The sequence below is a fragment of the Panthera leo genome, chromosome A1 (genome assembly GCF_018350215.1).
Source record: "Panthera leo isolate Ple1 chromosome A1, P.leo_Ple1_pat1.1, whole genome shotgun sequence".
Classification (NCBI taxonomy): domain Eukaryota; kingdom Metazoa; phylum Chordata; class Mammalia; order Carnivora; family Felidae; genus Panthera; species Panthera leo.
In genome coordinates, this window is record NC_056679.1 from 56,722,390 (window position 1) to 56,746,561 (window position 24,172).

The 24,172-nt window shown below is 34.2% G+C and overlaps 2 long non-coding RNA genes across 4 annotated transcripts in view; one reads left to right on the forward strand and one right to left on the reverse strand.

Moving 5' to 3' along the window:
* The window catches only part of LOC122199341, a 166,160-nt gene that overhangs the window by 120,280 nt on the left and 21,708 nt on the right, over nucleotides 1–24,172 (forward strand). The window contains exon 4 of one of the 2 annotated variants that reach the window (XR_006193474.1): nucleotides 13,549–13,789. The exons of the other annotated variant lie outside the window; for it this stretch is intronic. This is a non-coding gene — a long non-coding RNA (uncharacterized LOC122199341). The remainder of the gene's footprint in view (nucleotides 1–13,548; nucleotides 13,790–24,172) is intronic. 2 annotated transcript variants of the gene reach the window in all.
* Nucleotides 1–24,172, reverse strand: part of LOC122199345 — a 63,618-nt gene that overhangs the window by 30,291 nt on the left and 9,155 nt on the right. The window lies entirely within an intron of this gene.

Consider the following 24,172-nt stretch of genomic DNA (forward strand, 5'->3'; position numbering starts at 1 on the left):
GAAAGGAATGAGGATGTCTGCAAGAGAATGATTACAAAGACTGATCATAGAATTGAATCAGGTTATGGGGAAAAAGAAGATATGAGTATTATGAGACGGTAAATAGATGGAAGTATTAATTGATTGTAGATTATGGTGGGCTAGAAGGATTGTTGTAATTGCAGTAGTACGGTTAGTGAGCTGGAAAACAGAAGGTGTTAATCAGATACTGACATTCTTGCAACTGAGATTAGTTTAAGGAGGAGATGGCTGTTACTGATCATGAAAAGATCTAGAGAATAAACCTGTAATTGAACGTCTGAAGAAGAGTGGAGTACAAGATCATTTGACATGTGAACATACCAAGGTGAGAGGCAACGTGTATATAATTGCCAACATGGCAAAAACTATGTTTTATATTTTGTTGGATTCCCAATGTCTAGACCATTGTCAGCCACATATTAGGCACCAGGGAAATATTTATTAAATAAATAGAATGAATGATTAAAAAAATGTTAATATGCCAACTTAAAGTATATTGAATGACTTCACATGTTTGATTCTACAAGTGGCATTTTAGTCTCTTCATGCTGCTGTAACAAAATAGCACAGACTACGTGGCTTATAAAAAAAACAGATTGCTCACCATTCTGAGAGCTGGCAGTAGGAGTTCAGAGGGCCAGCATGTTCAGGTGAGGGCCCCCAGCAGGGTCCCAGACTTCTGTCCTCATTTGATAGAAGGGGCAAAGAGCTCTCTAGGGCCTCTTTTAGTAAAGGCGTTAATGTCATTCATGAAGGCTCCACACTTATGACTTAATTACCTCCCAAAGGCCTCATCTCCTAATACCATTGCAAGAGGCATAGGATTTCAGTGTAAATTTGAGCTTGTACAACAATCCATAGCAGGTGTGAAGCAAGGGAATCAAACTGAAGTGTTAACTTTACAAGTGATATTTCCTTAACTCATAATTTATAAAAAGCACATATACTATTTTGTTGTTCTTGTTTGAGATACATGTGTGTTACACTATTCTCTGGACATTTTTATACATTTCACATTCAAAAGACGAATCACATTTAAAGCAAGGAAAGAAATAGAATGCAACACGTATAAAACAGTGATAATTGAATTCTGTATATATAAGTGGTAGAGAACTATATTTCTACAAGAATAAATTTAGATTTTTATAAAATAAGGCACATATAATTAGATTCATGGTGAAATGTGGCAATGAAAATTTTGAACCTAAAAACTGGAAGAATTAGCATCCAAAAAGAGGACTTTTCCCAGCGTGACCGCAGAGTAATATCAAAATCTTACAGAGCAGGCAGGTACTGTAAGGAGGACTGCATTGATTAGCCAGTAGCTTAATTATTTAAAGGAGAGTTTCATTATCAAACTGTAGCAGAAAATGTGAAAAGATTAAAAAAAAATTGAAAAGGAATTTCAAATTGCCAAAGTAGGTTAAAGGGAGGGGTTAATGAAAAACTTTTTAACTCATTCTATGATTATACGCTGACCAGGCAACTGTAACAAAAAGGAAAAAAAATTACTTTTATATATGAGGACATGTATTTTTATATCACAGATTCAGTATCATTAAATAAAATCCTGCTTCCACCGGGAGACATTGCAATGATTTGAAATAATTACAGACTTGAGTTTCTACCCTAAGACCTGTTGTTCTAGCTACTCAACACCAGTAAATACATAGACTAGGAAGAGGTTGCTATATGTCTGGAGTGATCTTTAGTATAAAAGAGAAATTGTGGGGGCACCTGGGTGGCTCAGTTGTTGACTCTTGATTTCAGCTCAGGTCATGATCCCAATGTCATGGGATAGAGCCCCGTGTCAAGCTCTGCACTGAGCATGGAGCTTGCTTAAGAGTCTCTCTCTGTCTCTGTCTCTCTGTCTCTCTCTCTCTCTCTCTCTCTCTCTCCCCCTCTGCCTCTCTCTAGCACTCATGCTCTCTCTCTCTCTTTCTAAAAATAAAAATTTTAAAAAGAGAAATTGTGATGCTATTAGAAAATATGGTATAAGGAGGAGAACACTTAGTTTTCTGGGGATCGTTGGGCACTCCAATGTCCTGTAGTTAGAGCCCATGGAAAATCCATCAACCCAGTAGAGTCAGAATGTGTAATGACCCAGCCACCTTAGGGATAAAGGTTTTGCTCATTCAACCAAGCAAGAATCTACAAGCATCTGAGGTGATTGCTGAAGGTAAAGGCAATACAGACTGGGAGTGGGAAGAGGTAGTGACAAACACCAATTATGAACTCGTAACTAATCTGCTGAAATGAGGTCTTCAGTAGTTAAGGAATAGTTAACTTATTTCAGTAAGGGATATAGTGTAAACATTTTTCCACAAAATCAACAAGTGTTAGATATGTTAATAGTAGCTAACCTTCTATCTCAATATTTAGGTTACAGAACATCAAAGAGACAGTGTGATTCATCCTGAAAAGGACTGAGCATCATCAGCTAAAGACAAATATAAGGACTTTTTAAATTTGTTTAGGAAGATGGTTAGTGTGTGCATCATGTTAGGAAGAAGTAGGACTTTAGAACTTATCTGTGGTTAATGAAGATGCATGTAGATTCGGAGATAGCAAGAGAATCTTGATAGTTTTCTATTGTGTCAACTTAGCTGAGCTGAAACAAGATTTCCCAGAATTTCTTTCCCTCTATGTTCTTGGGCTAAGCTTGGCCATAAGGAAAACATGATGTGTAAGATTTAGAAGGTGGAAGTGAACAACAGCTAAATTGAAGCTCAGGGTGTCAGTGTAGGATCGGATACAATTATAGCTCATGCACAGTGTCTGAAACTTGCTGACTCACCTTGTTGGCTTGAAACAGTAACTGGGCTTCCACCTCCTCTGCCATCTGCTAGATCTCCTCCTCCAGATCCGCTGGCTCCTGAGCCAGATTTTTGTTTATGCCCTTGACAAATAGCACCAGCCTCTTCTGCAAATCATCTCTATCACTCAAGTTGGACAATTCAAGGTGTTGAGAAGCTATCTGGCTTCCAGTTCATCCTCCTGGGTTCTCCACTCATCTATACAAGTTCCAGTTTGCCTTTGCTCTCTCCAACACCTTATATTTCTGTCTATACTGCATGCCCTTGTTATTTCAGAGCCACCACCAGACACAAAGCAACAACTGTAGCTAAACGGTGTAACCCTTTCCCCAATTCCATAAACAAATCCCTGTCATAAATAATTTGGTGCATACCATTCTTAGAGGCCCATCTCTAGTTGATCTGACTCCTACAAATACCTACAAATTGAGCAGGGTTTCTTAATCTCCTTTCTAGGAATCCTCTTTTTTTTTTTTTTTTTTTTAAGAATTTGTCTAGCCATTTCAGGATTTAGTCATTTTAACAAAGCGTTTTCTTTTGGAGTAGAACACTTCCCCATTTAACAGATTTTATTAAATTTAGTTTATGTTAATTACAGAAGAAAAAACCCACAAACCAACAGATTAACAAAAATAGATTAATTTTTTTCATGATCAGTTGGCAGTTCTGTTTCATAATTTATTTGGTTCTAAATTATTACCTCTTGAAGGCTTCATTTGTATTACTTCACATCAAACTTTTATTTACTAACTTATCAGAATGGTATACATTTTTACAGCTCTTTATATTTTGCAGGGCATTGAATTTATTTCACTCCTGAACAGAAAATTGCTTTTTTCGCTTTTCTAAAAATTAGCAGACATCTGAAGTACTGTTTTTTTCAGGGTTTACCCAGGCCCCATTTACAACTTTGATGTACTCTATATTCACACTATATGCTGAGCTGGTAAAATATATTGTAAATTAAATATTAAATATCTTCTCTGCTTTTTCAAATGAAAGGTACAGAAATACATACAATAGTCTCATTGAGGACTATAAAATGAATTAATATGTGGTGATAATGCCTAAGCTTTTTGACTCTCAAAATTATAACTCCCCTTCACTTGTTAGCCATAAAGTGGCTTGTTTAAATAAATAAGACCTTGTTTCTTATTACATAGTTTTATATCAATATCAGTATTTCTTTGTGCTATAGTCTTTAATAATGTTTGTGACTAAGAGTAAAGACAAATTAAAACTGAAATCCTTTCAAAATATTTATAAGTAAAATGGGACGGTATCTTAGGATTTGATTCAAAATAATGTGAGGAAAGAAGAAAGGAAAATAGATGAAACCATATTAGTCAAGGGCTGATAAATATTGAAACTTCTTCATGATGTTACTCATGGTCAGTCCTATTTAGCTTCAGAAAGGAGGCTGGTCACCAGGAAGAACAACCTCCCGATTACTGTGTTGGAACTTGGAGCTAGCCCAAATTCTAGGAAAGGGAGCATGGCTGGAGATTAAATCTGCCCATGTATTTGAATTCAATCATACCCAATTAATGAAATCTCAATTTATTCTCTGCACACCAAAACCCAGTGGAACTTCCTTGTTGGTGAACACATTGATGTGCCAGAAGGGTGACACTCCTTGATTCTGTGAGGAAAGGGCACAGAAGTTCTGCATTCTCTCCCAGGTTACACCCTGTATGTATCCTGTGTGAGAAAACTGTAATTATGATACAGTACTTTCCTGGGTTCTGTGAACCATTCTAGCAAATTATTAAACCTGATGGGATTGATCATGGAAACCCCTAAATTTGTAGCCAGTTGGCCAGAAGTGGGATGGCCCAATCATGCCTTCAAGACTTGCAGCTGGCATCTGAAGTGAGAGCAGTCGTGTAGAGGAATCTGCCCTTAATCTGTGAGTCTGTGCCAAGTCCCGGCGGTTAGGATCAGAATTGAACTGTAGTACATACAGTTGGTGTCAGACCAGTTGGAATAACATAACTGCCTTTTGAATAAAGTTTACGTTTTTTTTAGGTATAGCCTCTTATTTCTCCAACATCTGTCCCTACTGTCTAATTCAAATTGATGTAGAAACACCAAAATGATTATATATTTCCCTAAACACAATGCTTATCTTCCTGCATATGCTCACTTATTTCACCCGTTTTGAGTAGATGTCCTTACAGACATAGATATCATCTAATATGGTTATTTTATACTCAACTTAGGAATCACTTCTCCAGGGTGCTTTCCCAATTGCCATCTACCAACTCCTTCCCATCCCAGTACCCACAACTAATGCCAAAATAGTTGGAGTAAGATACTTCTTAGCATTTTTATCAAACCTTATATATGTTTCCATTATGGTACTTGTACATATTTTTATAATGCTCATATAACTGTTTTCCATGGCATGCTGTTAGTTCCTCAAAAATAATTTTATCTTTATTTATCCCCAGAACCTAGTTCCATGGTAACAACAATGTATGTGCATTTAATATTTCTTGTGGAAATTATTTGAGCAAAGTGCATGCATCTGTACATGGCTTTCATAATGTACTTTTTTCTCTATATCTGTATTTACTATATTATGTGTATTCTATGAAGTAAGTTATTTTCATGGTTAACCTTAAGTAAACAACAATTCTTTCTCAGATGAGAAACAATGCTTGTTTTTCTCTAAATTTCCTTCATGTTCAAAATAAATCTATTCTAATTGTTCTTTGCATGAATAAACATGACAATCATGTGTTACCTTCTCTCAATTTGAAATGTCCTTATAGATGTTCACAGAAATATTTTGTAATTGGATTGCAACTTGGACAGCTGAGGTCAAAATAACAACTATATTAATCAATCTTGACAATATTTATTTGATATAAGGTTAGATCTTTTTGTAAAGGCTAGAACACTACAATTTTTTAAAGATTAAGCTTGGTGGTTATACAACAGTCATATTTATCACTCAAGATCATCAACTACTTGGTACTGAAATCTTTATTTAATCTATTAGAGTGCATCTTCATTACACTAATTTGATTACTTTTTTTCCTCTACAGTGTATATGGAGCAAACTAGTTTTGGTCCAATAAACAGTAAGACTGTGTCTTTATAATGTCACTTATTTAGATGATGAGTGAAAATTTCAATTACTCTAAATGCATGACCTATATGCAATTAGAAAACTGAAACTGGAAATTTGTTTTATTTTTTAATTATAGCTAAAATTACATAGGTCCCTGGACTCCAGCTGTAAGATAGTTAAGAGTAATAATCAGAATCTACTAGGAGAAAAATTTTCATGAGAACTAAATGTAAGTACTCTTGTCATTAAAAATATTTTAAATCTTACATACAGAGAATGAAAAATACTACACTTATATCTATATCTAGATATAGATATATATACTATTTTATTTTTCTCCTAAGCCATTTCTTTGAAATTATGTTGACATTGGTAGAATTCACTTTACACTTGAGATTCTCCCTTTAATCTAGGCTACTTTGTCCATTTGCAGACTCTATTATGGTTGGATAGCTAATATATAATTTCTATCTTAAAAGAGTTTTATATTACCATTAGAAAAGGAAGTAAAATCTTTCAGCAGCAGCAGAAAACATGCCCTGCTCAGGACCCTGCACAAATGCTATCAGTCAACAATATTTCTGAATGAATAAACATACGCATGAGATGAGAATCATTCAATATTACAGAACAGTTTCTGGAAATTAGCAACAGGTCTATTCCATTTTATCTATTTCCACATACATCATTCTACATGTAAATGTTTTTATATTTATAGGATTTTTGAAATATTCCTAGAAAATTCCATGTATTTTACTGATTTTAAGGACCATCCTTAAATATTGAGTTCAAGTCCCATCTCCTCATTGATCCCTCTGGCTGAAAATTAATTTTATTTAGTACTAGTGCACAACATATCATAATTTACTACTTTATTGACATCTAATTTTAACCTATGGAAATTGTGCCCATCAGTTACATAAAACGTTCTCTCAGATCACCAAAAACAATTTATTTTTCTGTTCGATTTTTCTATTTTAACAAACAATCCATCAAATACAGCACCAAACACAAAGTGGATATATTATATATACACGATTAATTGAGTAGAAAGTGTAAGCATTTTGTTAATGTGAACTTTTCTAAGAAACCATCCAAAGAAAGAAAAGATATCCTTGGGCTAATATATTTATGGGCTAATACATTTAAACAATCTGAATAATGACTCTCCTTTTGTAGATTTAGACTTATTCATTCACCTTAAAATGAAATTTGTAGATGTTGCTATATCAATTTAATATGGAGAAAGAAGAAAGGCAGTGACAGATAATATGAATATTGCCCCTATAAAGAGTATTAGCTCTGGGGCACCTGGGTGGCTCAGTCAGTTGAGCGGCCGACTTGGGCTCAGGTCAGGATCTCGTGGTTCGTGAGTTCGAGCCCCGCGTCAGGCCTTGTGCTGACAGCTTGGAGCCTGGAGCCTGTTTCAGATTCTGTGTCTCCCTCTCTCTGACCCTCCCCCGTTCATGCTCTGTCTCTCTCTGTCTCAAAAATAAATAAAACGTTAAAAAAAAAATTAAAAAAAAAAGAGTATTAGCTCTAAACCAAAATGCTTAGATTTTTTCGGTCTATTTATTTTGAGAGACAGAGTGCACGCAAGCAGGGGAGGGGCAGAGAGTGGGGGCAGAGAGAGTCCCAAGCAGGCTCTGTCAGTGCAGACCCAGAGGTGGCTCCATCTCACCAACCGAACTGTGAGGTCATGACCTGAGCCAAGATCAAGAGGCCGACACTTCACTGACTGAGCCACCTAGCTGACCCAAAATACCTGGACTCCTAATCTCACCTGTCATATATTAGCTCTTTTATCTTGGGCATATTATCTAACTTCTGTGACTTAAAATCTTTATCCATAAACCTTTGATAATTTGTAACCATTTATACACATTTTTGGTACAAAATAAATGGGGGATAAATGAAACAGCCAGAAATTAAATATTCAAATATTTACCAAATACTTGTGTGTATGTATACAATATATATATGCACTAGATATATAATATATATAGTACAGTATAGAGTTAGTTATGAGCTGTATATATGTATATAAATATACATGTATTCTATAGTTTACTCTATATTGTAATCACCATAATATCGTGCCATTCTTAGAAATTCTTTCAAGACTAGTTGAGAAGTTGTTTTGGGGCTCTAGTTAGAGAAGATATCAAGTCAGCCTCTGGGAAAGAATTCACTCTCATGGAAAGGTAGTTACAGTATTTAGTATAAGCCAGGAAAAATCCTCAGAGTCAGAAAGAATAGTTAAGTACTGAAGAGCATGAGTCATTTAGGTCACCTTCTGACTCAGCCTGAAGGGGCTGATGCTTGAACCCTAAGGGAAAAATGTCACTAAAATACGTCTGACCTTTAGAGGAAAAAAAGTGCCGTGGTTCTGTAGCCTACTTAACCAAGGATTATTGAGGATTAATTAGGATTATTGCTGGAAAATGATGACATAGACACAACCATGAGATGTAATCCATAATGTAGAACACCAACAAGGCTTATTTGTTTTTGAGGCACTCGTTAAAGAGGCAGCTGTCACATACGCTTTGTAGCGGTTTAGAGCTGATGTTGGGTTCAGTGATTTCTTAGCATTCTACTTGCAGCTTCCCGATTCATACCAGGAAGCATATGAAGAGAAAAAAGTAGACACCACATGGCAATTCATTAAAACATTATATGATCTTCCTAGAAGTTTTAAATAGCAGGATAGAAATGAAACATAGGTTTCCCTTCTGATGCAGTGCTATTTGTACTATACTTGCCTACCATATTTACCTGGATTTTCGTATCTTGCTGATCATCAAAGTCATTTGGAAGATATTTTAAAAATCAACTGTATTGAGTCATTGACATTTTAATCGGTAACAAGTCCAGGAAATCCTAGTTCTTCGAGTCTTTCTGAATATGAGACAGCTGCTCACTTAGACTATAAAGGATTCTTTAAGCTTCTGATACTCATCCAGCTTTGGAACCAGCCAGCCTAGGTAAGCATCCTAGTTCAGCCATGTAATTAACTGTCTGGTCTGGAACAACTTTTCAAAACCTCATAATACTCTTCTTCGATTATACCTATTTAGCACAGTGTTGTTTAAAAAATTAGAGATAATTTGGCATGTCATAAATACCCTATAAATGACATCTTTTATAAGGCCATTAAAGTTGGTCTCATAAAAATTGTCCCAGCATATGAGGTAAATTTAAAAGCCTTTTAAAATCAATGAATATATTCATCATCATATATGGTACATTTAAAAATCACTTATTTCCTTATAACAGATTTTTATAATTAGGATAGGCTATATCATTGCAACCCACAACAAATTATAATTAATTCTAAAATATTAACATTGGGGTGCCTGGGTGGCTCAGTTGGTTAAGTGTCCAACTTCAGCTCAGGTCATGATCTCATGGTTCGTGAGTTCCAGCCCTGCATTGGGCACTGTGTTGACAGCTCAGAACGTGGAGCCTGCTTGGGATTCTGTGTCTCCCTCTCTCACTGTTCCTCCCCCACTTGTGCTCTGTCTCTCTCTTGTCTCTCAAAAATAAATAAATGTTAAAAAAATTAAAAATTAACATTGAAATTAATGGAATTTTACAGAATTATAATTCTATGTGAGTTAAAAAATAAGATATTAAATAAAACACTTTCACAGGTAAACTACTTAGCTTATTGAATTACATACCGAGTATTACTATTTATTATTTTAATTCTATGAAAATTCTATCTAGTGATTTCTACAATTACATATTTTTATTGCTACTGAAAAATCAAGTCCAGATATCTTCAGGAAAAGGTAAATTAAATCTTTTTTTTTTTTAATTTTTTTTAATGTTTATTTATTTTTGAGACAGAGAGAGACAGAGCATGAACGGGGGAGGGTCAGAGAGAGAGGGAGACACAGAATCCCAAGCAGGCTCCAGGCTCTGAGCACAGGCTCTGGGCCTCAGCACAGAGCCCGACGCGGGGCTCGAACCCACAGACCGTGAGATCCTGACCTGAGCCGAAGTCGGACGCTCAACCGACTGAGCCACCCAGGTGCCCCGTAAATTAAATCTTTTAGTTGATTTTCCTAGTCTTTAGAATTTTGATGAATCATAAAATATAAGTGACTTGGATTCTCAGTTAGCAAAGTACTATTTATTTATGTTTTATTTCTATTTTGTAAAAATTAGTCCAATATATTAAATTCAAACATTATGTGAAAAATACTTAACCTAGTCCTGTATCTTCCTATAAACCAACATAAGGTTGAAAATGATAGAGACTTATAATATTGGATTTTTCTGTTCTTTTTGGAAGGGGTTTATAGAAACCGGAGCAATGCCTTAAATATGTTTACCATAAACACATGTGTGTGTGCATTTGAAAAAAACTTTCTTTATTGATGGCATAAATAAATTTGACTTCATTGCCATTTCAATCAATTTATACCATTCATAAAAAATATTATGAAGAGGCATTTTTATAAATATATAAGCATAAATATTTTAATATAGAAACAATGACATATACATTTAAATGTTTGTGAAGATACATGTTTTTTCTTCCAAAACTTAGCTAAGAGCTTTAGGAAAAAATTAATAACTAAAGAGATTTTTTATTCTTTCAATTCTTCATCATCCTAATTTATAATGTTTTTGGCCAAGATTTAAAATGTAATCAGTATTAGTATTCAGTAGGATTCTGAGAATCAGCAGATATTGTCCTAATATTGCCTCAAACTTTGGCAATCTGTTTTATTACAAAGAATCCAAAATACAGTAAGTAATGTATTTGAAAGCTATAGTTAAATTTCTATTTTATCAAATAGCAAAACAACAACAACAAATAAATTGAATTACAACCAACAGACTGAATATGCCTGCCATTCAGATTATGTAAGGATAAAAATATGTTTCTGATCATGAATGGAAACAAACATAGAAGGATAAAGAAGACGAAGATACAGTTTTTGTATTTAAGGTGTCTTAAATAAAATATAGAAGCTAATACTTAATTTAATAGAAAGGAGGCTAAATTATCTTTATACTACAGATATAAATAATTCCAGTTGATTATAAAAGATAGAATTATTCATCTGGGTAAGGAACTAGAATCTCAGTAAAGAGATTTGGGTTCAACTTCATAAAATAACAGGTTTTGACTAGAGAGGAGGGAAAAGAAGGGATGAGTTTTAGATATTTGGAAGAAGGTAAACTAAGTAAGCAGCCTAATCCAGCCATATAATTAGCTGTCTGGTCTGGGACATCTTTTCGGACCCTCATAATACTCATCTTCAACTAGACTTATTTAGAGCAGTGCTGTTAAGATTACAGATAATTTGGCACATCATAAATACTTAAAAAGACAGATTTGAGTATAACAATCAGAAGCATTGAAAGGTATAGCGACATAGTCCAGAAGGCCTTGTATATAAATTAAGGAGTTTGTTTTTTAATACTCACTAAACAGTTGTGAAAGGAATGGCTTAATCTAAACTGTGTATTAGGACAATAAACACCATATAAGGAAATATAAACAAACTAAGAGATTGGATTTTGAGTGAACAATTAGACCACTACTAGGTAAGGGATTATGAAATCTTAAATGAGCAATGGAGGTGGGTGGGAACAAGGAAGTACGATGAAACAATTTCGTGCATTCTTTTAAAAAATCATTATTTTTAATGTTTACTTATTTTTGAGACAGAGAGAGACAGAGTGTGAGCAGGGTAGGGGGCAGAGAGAGAGGGAGACACAGAATCAGAAACAGGCTGAAGGCTCTCAGCTGTCAGCACAGAGCCTGATGTGGGGCTCGAACCCATGAATGGCAAGATCATGACCTGAGATGAAGACGGACACTTAACCGACTGAGCCACCCAGGCACCCCAAATTTAGCGCATTCTTTAATGTGAGGGTTAAAAGGTGACTTTGAGATTTCTAGTGTCAGTGTTGGAAAGGATATGACAACTCTAAAGAACTAATTTACAAAAATCAAAATCAATCTAAGACTTCTACAAAAATGTAGTTTTCTAAAAATCTACCAACAAATGCTAAAGTATTTGGTTTTAGGAGTTTACTTTATAAAATCAAAACCTGAAAGAAAAAAAATCAAAACCTGTATAAATTTCAACATATTAGAGATCTAAGCACAATGTAATTTTAATTTTTTTTTATTTCAAGTTTTAAATTCTAGTTAACATATATGGCAAAATTGGTTTCAGATGTAGAATTTAATGATTCATCACTTACATATAACACCCAGTACTCATCACAAGTGCCCATCAGAGGCAAGGGAAGCAAAAGCAAAAATGAACCATTGGGACTTCATCAAGATAAAAAGCTTCTGCACAGCAAAGGAAACAATCAACAAAACTAAAACACAACCTAGGGAATGGGAGAAGATATTTTCAAATGACATATCTGATAAAGGATTTGTATTCAAAATCTATAAAGCACTTATCAAACTCAACACCCCGAAACCAAATAATCCAGTGAAGAAATGGGCAGAAGATATGAACAGACATTTTTCCAAAGAAGACATTCAGGTGACTAACAGACACATGGAAAGATGCCCAACATCACTCATGATCAAGGAAATACAAATCAAAACCACAATGAGATATCACATGACACCTGTCAGAATGGCTAAAATTAACAACACAGGAAACAAGTGTTGGTGAGTATGCAGAGAAAGGGGAATTATCTTGCGCTGTTGGTGGAAATGCAAACCGATGCAGACACTCTGGAAAACAGTAGGAGGTTTCTCAAAAATTAAAAATAGAATTACCCTATGACCCAGCAATTGCACTACTAGATACTTATGCAAAGTATACAAAAATACTCAATATTCATATGTATATTCATATATATCCATATGTATATTCATATATATTCACATGTATATTCATATGTATATTTATATATATTCATATATGAGTGACTTTAATTTAAAGAAAAGAGATTTAATTGTAGCCTTGCAGAAAATACCATCTTCACTGTTCAGTCTCAAATATGATTATGATATATCCCCATGTTAAAAGTTACTAATTCTTAGGAATATTAGGTGACATGATTCAGTTTAGTATGTTAAGAAACTTTCTCACCCTAGTGTTTATTCAGTGGTTAGTTTTTCAAGCCATTACTTCCTAACAGAAAGTATGAGGGTATGTATGACATTTGCTGTGGATGCCTGTAAATATCTCAAAATTAGGAAATTATTATCTATATATTAGATGCAAACGGGTCGAATGGTACGAGAATAAAAACAATTTAGAGAAAATTCCCAGCTTTAATTGTACTTAAACTCTTCAATCTCCCTATACTAAAAATGTAACGAAACAGCCTTTACTTAGCTTAAGTTTCTCTGCCTCAGTATGGTCTCCGACACAGATGCCAGGGAGATATCAAATGGCCAAAACTTTGCAAAATAAGAATTAAAGAAAATAAAATGAAAGGGCTGCTGAATTAAAACTAAATTACAAACTCATGGATGGTAAGTTTTATGGATTCATTGAACTATTTACCAATTCTTAACATAAGTCATTTTAGGAAATGAAATGCTTAAGACTATATTTTTATGGCTCTATTTATTCATTAATTTTATGACTTTGGAAAGGTTATTGATCTCTTTTTCTATGTGTCTTACAGGCTTTATGACATAAGGATACTGAACCTGAAAGCAATGAGTAAAATGTGAATTTCTTTGCTTATACTAACCTTGAAAATTATTAATGCTAATAATTGGAAGGGAGTCACAGAAAATGGTGAATCCAGATTCAAACCAGTATACTTTGTAAAGTCAACTTTGTTAGTCTACCTAAAAATTGATGTTATTCTTCAGTACCCTGAAAACCCTTGAAGATGTGAACTTTTGAAACATACCCTAAAGGTACTATTGATGGAATAAGAATCCAATGTGTTTGTGGTTCTCTGGTTTTACCTCATCTTTTTTCCACGTTACTAGGCTTAGCTACATCAGCTGGAATATGTAAGAAAGTAAAAATTGAATTAAACTAAGTAAATTTGATTAAAAATTCAGGTGGGAAAAATTAACATGAGGATCCAATTTGAAGAGAGAGTGAATAGAAGCCTTATTATAATGCCAAGAGTCTATGATGTGCCCAGCAAAGTACCTGGCCCTTAAACCATCTTTCAGTTTTCACTATTTTCCAATAGATGCTGTTACTAACAATCTTTTTTTGAGGAGAAATGTGAGACCCTGCAAACATCATTAGTTAATTAAAAGTTACCCAGCTAGGACACAGAAGGCCCAGGGTTCTAATGTGGAAATGTCAGACAGCGTAGAATATTTACATGAATTTAAGTCAGTTTTCACCTATAATTCCAAGATTTCTCTGACATGGGGGGGTTTCTGGTGACTATGCCCAGCTTTTCCTTCTATTTTTGAATCTCAGCTATTTATTCAGCAAATGTAATACCACTTTTATGTGACTAGGATTAAATTCAGAATCAGTGAGGGGCGCCTGGGTGGCTCAGTCGGTTAAGCGTCCGACTTTGGCTCAGGTCATGATCTCTCGGTCTGTGTGTTCCAGCCCCGCGTCGGGCTCTGTGCTGATAGCTCAGAGCCTGGAGCCTGTTTCAGATTCTGTGTCTCCCTCTCTCTGACCCTCCCCTGTTCATGCTCTGTCTCTCCCTGTCTCAAAAATAAATAAAACATTAAAAAAAATGAAAATTCAGAATCAGTGCCCCCACATTCAAATTAATCAATTGTCAAAGTAAGATCTTTCTCTGTTGGCTTCCTATTTAATCCTAATAAAAAACTGAAGTGAACAGCACAATTCCTACACTATTAACTCTAAATTGAGACTTTGAGAATTTTTCATTTCAAGGTTTTCATAATTTTATCTTCTCAGCCACTGTATCCAATTAAAAAAAATTAATATGAACTAGGTTAGTAATACAACTGTACAATTATATTTCAGCATGTGTACTTTTCCGGATATCCACTCTTGTCTGTCATTAGTATTGGCTTGCATGATTTAGAACATTCAACATTAATTAGAGCCCTGAAAATTGGCTGTGCATGCTAAAATATGGCTACTCATAACTTCGCAGAGATTTTCAAGCACCTACTTTGCTCTTATCTGGCTCTTTGATTTATCTTTGATGCAGTCCACCATTTATATAAAATTTAGAGATTGATTTATCTATTAAATTTCTGAAGGAGGTAAAAGCAGTTCATCATTTTTCTTCTGCTTAAAAGTGTTAGATCTACATTAAGATCATTTTCCATTTCTCTTGGGCCTTTTAAAATTGTGTTCTAAGGTGAGAACAATGAATTAGCTGACAGAAAAAGGTTTTACCTGCACTGCCAACCTTACAGTACATGATAAAAGGATCTTATGTAGTTTTTATGCAGCCCATAATGGCTGCTGGCAGGCACCTGTGACAGACAAGGGCCAGATATCACCTTTATTTCACAGATCTCACAAAACAGCTAGCGAATTAAGGAAAGAGATAAAGTGAAGGATGAGAACTCCAACTCACTTCGTTTAGAAGGGACATGGCTTACATTTGTCTTTTCACCTTTGGAAAAAAATTGCAGAATTGCAATAAATCAAACTTTTCACAAGTTGAAATGGCTTGAATATTTCTTGAAACGGTAAGAAGTGTGTTGCAAAATTAAGACTCTTACTACATAAAATGAATTTAGGATGAGCCTTGGAAACATTGGGCTAAGTGAAGGAAGCCAGATAAAAGGCCATATATTATGATCCTATTTATATGTAATGCCCAGAATAGGCAAATCAATAAAGACAGAAAGTGGATTAGTGGTTGCCAGGAATTGGGGGAAAGACATTGAAGGGTAGGTGCCAATGAGAAGAGGTTTCATTTTAGGGTGATGAAAATTTTTTAGAATTAAATAGTGGTTGTGGTTGTACCACTTTAGTAAAACCACATGAATTGGACACTTTATAAGACTGAATATTATGGTATCTGAACTACTTTTTCTTCCAAAAATGGCCTTAGACACACTCTGAAGATGTTGGAAGCTAAAAATCTACATGAAAGAAATGTCAATTTGACCAAAAGCTAGGTAGTCTAAGTTTAATAAGAGTACATATTCTGAAGATAATTATTTTTAGACACTTTAAATACACTTAAAGTAAAATATTTCAGACAGTAGGCAAAGCATGAAGTCCTAGAGTTTTCACATATATTCCTTTTTTATTGTGAGTATGAGGTTGAAACCCAGTAGTCCCAAAACGCTTAGCCTAAAAGTACTGAAGAGTTTACTTTTACAAGACAAACACATAAAATAGCTAACAGATTAAAAACTAGAAAAGCAACAGGGACCAGAGTCAAACATTAGAATTTCTATTATTCTAATTTTATTTTCTAGTATGGAAATATACTTCAATGACTTAATATTATTAATTCTGAAGTAGATAATTCCATGACTGAAAGAATATAGCTTCTCTCTCTCTCTCTCTCTCTCTCTTTCGGAGATATCTAAAACGCTTTATTTTAATGAAATGGTACATTAAAACTGATTTTTACAAATAAAACCATTAAGTTTATATGCTAATATTATAGCAGCTTAATGTGATGTGGTTAAATATAATGTTTATTGAGAGACAATTGCGTGTATGGCTTCCTCAGAACTTAATCCACCACCCTCTATACACACACACACACATTTCAAATGCCACTGAAAGCACAAGAAGACAGCAATGTAGAGACTCTGGCAAAAAAAAATGTATAGCACTCAAATAAATCCCCGTGTTCTGTGTTTCTCGGTAGAAAAATTCAAACAAAGCATCTTATTTTCTATACCTGCACTGTATACAAGTTTAATTGCACATGAAAATAAATGTTTTACATTTTGGTTTACAGTTATTTAATTTTATTTGCTAACCTATCTTTTTAACAACAAAGTAGAAATGTGATTCAGTATCCAGTATTTTATAAAATGAAGAGTGAAAGAATTAAAGGGAGAAACATCAAAGGAGAGTGCCAGAAAGAATAAGACTATTTTTACCTTGACAATATGGAAATGGTTTTAGGTACCATTTAATAAGCACCTATTAGGAACCAAGTTTTGCTTATTTACAATGTCAAATAATCAATCCTTTTATCATACCTACAATTCATTATAAAAAATCCTATCATACCTACAATTTATTATAAAAAAAAGTCCAACCTGAGCTATAAAACAGTATTCCCAAAGTCACGTAAATTTATAAGTTAACATTTAATGTCAAGGGGTGGCAGGAAGTTAACATTTAATGAGATTAGAACATATGTCAGTTTGAATAAACTCCACCATATTATACTACTGATTATGACACACACATGTGTGCACATGTGTGGAAAAATAAAAATTACTAAAAGTCCTCCCCTCCCTCTAAATGGGGCAAATATAGGGGTGCCTGGGTGGCTCAGTCAATTAAGCATCTGGCTTCAGCTCAGGTCATGATCTCAAAGTCTGTGAGTTCGAGTCCTGTCTTGGGCTTTGTGCTGACTGCTCAGAGACTGGAGCCCGTTTTGGATTCTGTGTCTCCCTCTCTCTCTGCCCCTCCCCTCTCATGCTCTGTCTCTCTCTCCTTCAAAAATAAAAATAAAAACATTAAATAAATAAATAGGGCAAATATTTATAAAACATATTCTATAAAATTTGGTATTTAAATGATGATTTACAGAGCTATTTTATAATCACTCAGTTGACCATATTTAAATTAAAGGCAAATAATATATTTAAGCCATCTATTACCTACAAAGTTGGAATGCACAACAAGTTCCTCTAGCATAGTGGTACACAGCAGCATGAAACACCATGGGTGGAGCATATTTAAACAGCAGGGTAACATTAAAAGCCATTTATTTCAGTTCAGGTAGTGTTGTAGGTCATGTAGTTACCATAATTTCTGGTGAAAGACAATATTGTATAATAAATCATTAATGAGAATGATAGTAGTGTTGTGTAGAATGCATTTATCAAATTTGAAGGGAAAATGGCATCTTTCTCAAAAGGAATTACACCTTAATAATGTATATATTAATTGATGTATATTAAATTACAAATATACTCCTGTTGGAAGCACAGAGTGGTTACATACACATATTCTAGGTATCTCAGTATATCCTGTCTTAATATTTGAATATGGTAAAATACAGTGCTCAGTGTTTTTAGAATTTAAAAACATCGCAATACATCTTCCTCATAATCTGCATGAAGTATTTATAGTTATCAACATCAAGTTTTATGTCTGTATTTTAACAATTTACCTATCCATTATTGTTCTTAGGACATTAATGATATGTTCTACCATGGTATCTTTAAATATCCATTAAAATACATTCTTTACATACCAAGAAAATTTTTCTGTGTACACTACCATTAGAAAAACTACAGTATTACTTTAATGTGTTTTATGAAAAAGCCATTCCAGATTAAAGAACACTAATGGGAGCATCTGGGTGGCTCAGTCGGTTAAGCTTCTGACTTCAGGTCAGGTTCTGATCTCGTGGTCTGTGAATTTGAATCCCACATCGGGCTCTGTGCTGACAGCTCAGAGCCTGGAGCCTGCTTCAGATTTTGTGTTTCCTTCTCTCTCTCTGCCTCTCTCCCACTCTCTCTCTCTAAAAAAAAAAAAAAAAAGAAGAAGAAAGAAAGAAAGAACAAAAAAATAATGCTAATGGGATTCTGGGGTGTCTGGGTGGCTCAGCTGGTGAAGCACCTGACTCTTGATTTCAGCTCAGGTCATGATCTCACAGTTCCATTAGTGAGATTGAGCTCGGCATCCAGCTCTACACTGACAACACAGAGCCTGCTTAGGATTCTCTCTCTCTCTCTCTCTCTTTCTCAAAAATAAATAAATAAACATGAAAAAAAATTTTTTTAAAGAATGCTAATGGGATTTTGATACCGTGATAAAGGTTGGTGTTGTAAAAAACTGATACAATAACAGACGTTTTTGGCTAGAATTTAAACAAAGCAAAACTAAGGCTAAGTCTCATAAATATTTAAGAAAATTAAGTCTTGGGGTGCTTGGGTGGCTCAGTTGGTTAGACGTCTAACTGATATCCATTTGTTTTCCGCTCAGGTCATGATTTCAGTTTGTGGGATGGAGCCCCATGTCAGGCTCCACTGTGAGTGTAGAGCCTGCTTGGGATTCTCTCTCTCCCTCTCTATTTGCCCCTCTGCTACTTGCATGCACATTCTTGCTCTCAAAATAAATAAATAAATAAAATTAGGCCTTTAAATTGCACATACAAAAAATCATTGAATAGGCATTTCTGGAAATGAAATGATAAATCATTTTTTTCAGAGTTATGTTATTGCTATGATTTGATGTAATAATGGAGACATTGATTTACTCTAGGGTTATATTTTTATGTATACAATGGAGAATATAGCATTTATTTATTGCTCCATTTATGTCCACATATACTCAGTTTATGTCCACATTGGTTGACTCTGTTTTAGTCAAATGAATCAGTCACTATCATGAGATATAGAGGTACAAAGAGTGAGAGAAGAAAGGGAGAGAGGGAGAAAAAATTAGAATTGACATTTTAATAAACTCCACTGAACCAGGCTAAACCTAGAGAGCATATTATTATAGACCATATTTCTCTCCCAATGTAACTCAGAGACACTAGTCAAGATTTGCTTCTTTGTGAAAGGAAAGGTTGAAATTGAGAATAGCAATGTTCATCATGTATAGCAAGGGTAAACAATAAGCCCTCCTAATATAAATCAATTAGTCAAGGAACACAAATTTTGTTCTTTAATTATTTTTGTCTCGAGTGGCTGAATTCTTTAAACCTAGAGTTACAAGGCATAAACTTTGTCCAAAGAAAGCAACTGAAATATGAAGTGAAAGAGCATTTCCTAATTTATCTGTCTTTTCTAATTCCAACTAGGATACACTTGTTCCTTATTTTTTGTCATAATCATGGTAGGAAGCGAATATATGTGAAAAAGTTGAAAATGATGATGAAGAAGTCATTCATAGTGAGATGGGTCAAGACCTCCTTGCATCTAACAATGGGCCTCACTGGGTACTTCTTCAATTAATGTGAAATAAGTCCTGGGGCTCCTTATAAAATTTTGGTACACTATTGTCAAATGACGTTTGTATAATTCTCTCAGTTGCTCACTGAAACACAATTTTGTAAAAACACAACATATATACAGGCATAAATTTTAACTGCATGGGAACTTTCAAATTCACTTATATATATATGTCTATATTTCTGTTAGATAATATTCATATATAACTTTTAAGTTCCCTATTTGGAGCCAGACTGACCTTTTAAATATACTAGGTATAAATACAATTTTATAATTTTAATTAAAATATTATTTTTGGTTTTGCACCTATTTAGTTGAAAAGAATTATCTATTGTAGAAGTGTATCTAAAATGATGCTGGTGCTCTTTCTATTTCTATTTCTATTATTTCTATTTCTATTTCTTTTCCAGCTTGCTTTATCTTAGAAATTCTCATTTAATACATGGTGAACTGGATCTCCAACACTGAACATGATGCTCCTGACCTTCTCACACTCTTTGTAGGCTGACCTCAAGAAAATTCTACACCATTTAGAACCAGTTCAGTTGTTAGCATCTCAGAGAATGATATGAATTCTCTAGATAACATGATTAGAAGTACTGATTTTATCCTTCAAGAATACTTATTGAAATTTTACACATTCTATAATGAATACAATGTTGTTCATTATAATATTTGAGTTTTCATGCTTCCCTTGAGATGCATGCATGTATGATCAGAGGTTTGCTTCACAAGAGAAAGAAGGGGTAGAATGGAAGCTGGCTAGACAAACATTATTATAGGAACCTTCATAACCACAGCTACCAAGCATGCAGCTATTGATTGATCTGTCTATATTTGCATAACTGTCATTTAATTTTGGATTTATTATATTTAAAGCAAATAAAATAATTTGATACTTTATAAATTATTAATAACTTGCCTATTAACTCTGTTAATCATCAGCTACCTATTTGGTTAACTTTGTAAATTCCTATTTCATTACATTTAGAATCCTTAACTATTTAAGACAATTCTTAACAATAAATGACTTTTTTTTCCCTAACTAGATATATAAATACCCAAATATTAAAGAGATCATTGAACAACCATTTCTCACCATTGCTATTGAGGTTTGAAAGCTCAGGGGTGGTCATGACATTAAAGGAAACACTGGTATTTGTTTCCATTTATACTTTTAGAGTATTGTATATTAACAAAATTATATTAATAATATAATTTTTAGGTTTTTAGGTGCTTTATTTGAGAATTTTTAATAGTTTATGGAGACTACATGAGCATAACGAATACTTAATAACATAGTTTATCATTCACTGTCCATTTTGGTTACTTAAAACTTCATTCAGTTTCTAGTTGACAATTTAGTCACATATTATACAGGTACTTATTATGCCATTGGTTATTGGCAGGAAAGAGTCAAAAGTGTTGGTATAGATATTCATATGTGTAGCAAATAGCAATGGAAATGAACCAAGCACTGCTTTATGTAGAAAGAGGTACAAACCTCACACAAAGATATCTGGAGCTAGATATGCTATATACAAAAGATAACATGTTATATGATTCCATTGAGATAAAGCTGAAAAGTGAAAGTAATCTATGGCATTGGAGGTTATGCTAATGCCTGGAACTTGATGTAAAGGTGTATCTATGGAGTTAGCAATGTTCTATTACTTGACGAGCATGTAGTTATACAGATGTGAAAATCACCAATTACAAAATGCGTATTTTTGTGTATTAAATTTAGTTTAAAATATATAATAAAAGTATTAGAAGCAGAATGCTCTAACTTTGTAAAAAATCTTTCAAAAATCAGGTACAGTGGCTTTTTGAACTTCATTGTAAAAGATACAAAAGAATTGACTCGTGTTGTGAAAACAAAGTTAAAAATATGGATTTTACCACATGGAATATTAAACATAATAAACACATCTTCTAATTACTGTTAAAATGATATTTATGAAGATTTGTAAGAATTTTTATGTTAAACTTTTACTTATTTTAATTTTTTAAAGTTTATTTATTTTAAGAGAGAGAGAGAGCAGGAGAGGGGGCAGAGAGGGGGACAGAATCCTAAGCAGGCTCCGCACCATCAGCACAAAGCCTGATGCGGGGCTCAAACCCACGAACGATGAGATCACGACTGGAGCTGAAATCAAGAGTCAGGCGCTTAACTGACTGAGCCACACAGGCACCCCAGTATGTTAAACTTTTAAAGTGAAATAAAGGGGCACTAAATATTTAGTAACATAAAATAAAATTTAAAAAATGAATACAATAGTCATCTTTATATTATATTAACATGCCTTCTTTTTCTTTTTCTACTGTATGCTTTTTTGTATCTTTAAATTTTCTCAAATTAACAGATTTGAGAAATTTATAACCTAAAACCATGTCATAAAAGTGCTCATTTCCATTTATCTAATGAATTGAAGACAGGATTTTATTATGTGTAAAATATCTCCTATACTGGAAATTTATGTAATTTCTTACCATATATTATTTATAATAGAGGAATTTGATGAATGATTAAGGAATACATGATATTCATCTCAAGAATAGCAATACAGTTATTATTAAATTTTACAAAGGGCTTATAAGAGGGTTAAAATTAGCTTAAAAAGTATAATTTTTCTTTCACCATAATTTTCACTGTTGTTATGTACCCTGAAATTATGTTATTTAAAAAACATTTTAGGGGCGCCTGGGTGGCTTGATCAGTTAAGCGTCCGACTTCGGCTCAGGTCATGATCTCACGGTCCGTGAGTTCAAACCCCGTGTCGGGCTTTGTGCTGACAGCTCAGAGCCTGGAGCCTGTTTCAGATTCTGTGTCTCCCTCTCTCTCTGCCCTCCCCTGTTCATGCTCTGTCTCTCTCTGTCTCAAAAATAAATAAACGTTAAAAAAAATTTTTTTAAACATTTTAAATACATAATATACACTTTTTTTAAATGTTCCTTTTTTTTTTTTTTCGAGAGAGAGAGCAGTCTGGGGAGGGGCAGAGGGAGACAGAGGATCCTAAGCAGGCTCTGCACTGCAGCAGCAAGACTGATGTGGGGCTTGAACTCACAAACCATGAGATCACGACCTGAGCCAATGTCGGACACTCAACCAACTGAGCCACTCAGATGCCCCCATAATATGTAATTTTTCATTGAGAACCATTTATGAAATATCAACTAACTCATATGCTAATGGTCTGTTAAAGTCCATGTCACAATAATTATCATTCCCTAATGAAGGCACATAATCAAAGCTTTATTATGAGGGTAAGCATGTATAAGAAAGGTATAGACATTCCAAAATCTCAAACTGGAAAAAAGTGAGTATTAAGGGTTCTTTTGCCCCAAAACCCTTGTAATCACCTTTTTTGGATGGTAACAAATTCTTGAGTTTTACTTCTATCATAAAGAAATGGAAGCTGGGGAAGTTATTTCTTGTGCTTGATTGGTCAACAGTGCTACAGTCTTGGTGCACTAGCTACTGTATCTGCATCAGAACACTCACAATAGGTGAATTTTTCATGAATCTCATGCTTGAATTAAGGGCGGGAAGGAGGGCAACCTCCACCTCTGATCACTGTACCCCAATCCATAGACATCTGTTTGTAACAGCTCATTGCTAGGTTGGGATGACCCAGAAAACAGTGTTTATTAGTTATTCAAATAGATTTTTCTAATTGAATGATAACATTGTGTTGAATATTTGTTTAGATGACAAAACAAATATGCAATCCCAGGCTTCCTGCCTTTCAATTCAGATTTAATCGAGTATGGTCTTGGCAAGGGGATTGAGAAACGCTCCTTCTAAAGCAGTTAATCTCAACTCCTGTTTCTTTTTTAAGAATAACAATGTAGAGGAATACCTCAGGGCAATGAAATAACTGTTTGAGGGAATAAAGCCAGGCAGTTGCTAAGAATGTTAAAATCTGAAAACACTGGTTTTCAACATGCTACCACTGGAGTAGCTGAATACATGTCACCTAGGAACTTGCATGAAAAAAAAAAATCAACTTCATTAGAAATTCTGGAGGTGGGACCCAGTAGTGTTAGCAAGCTCTGAAGGTGAGTTGCTCCATGGTATAGTTTGAGAGCTATAGGTGTAGATTGGTACATAAAAGAGTGATTCTGTATTTTGTGTGGATATTGGATTTAAACTTACAACAGTAAATTAAAATGAGTCCTTGAGTAGAGAATTAAATTCACTGTAAAAATTCTGTCTAGAAAAATGAT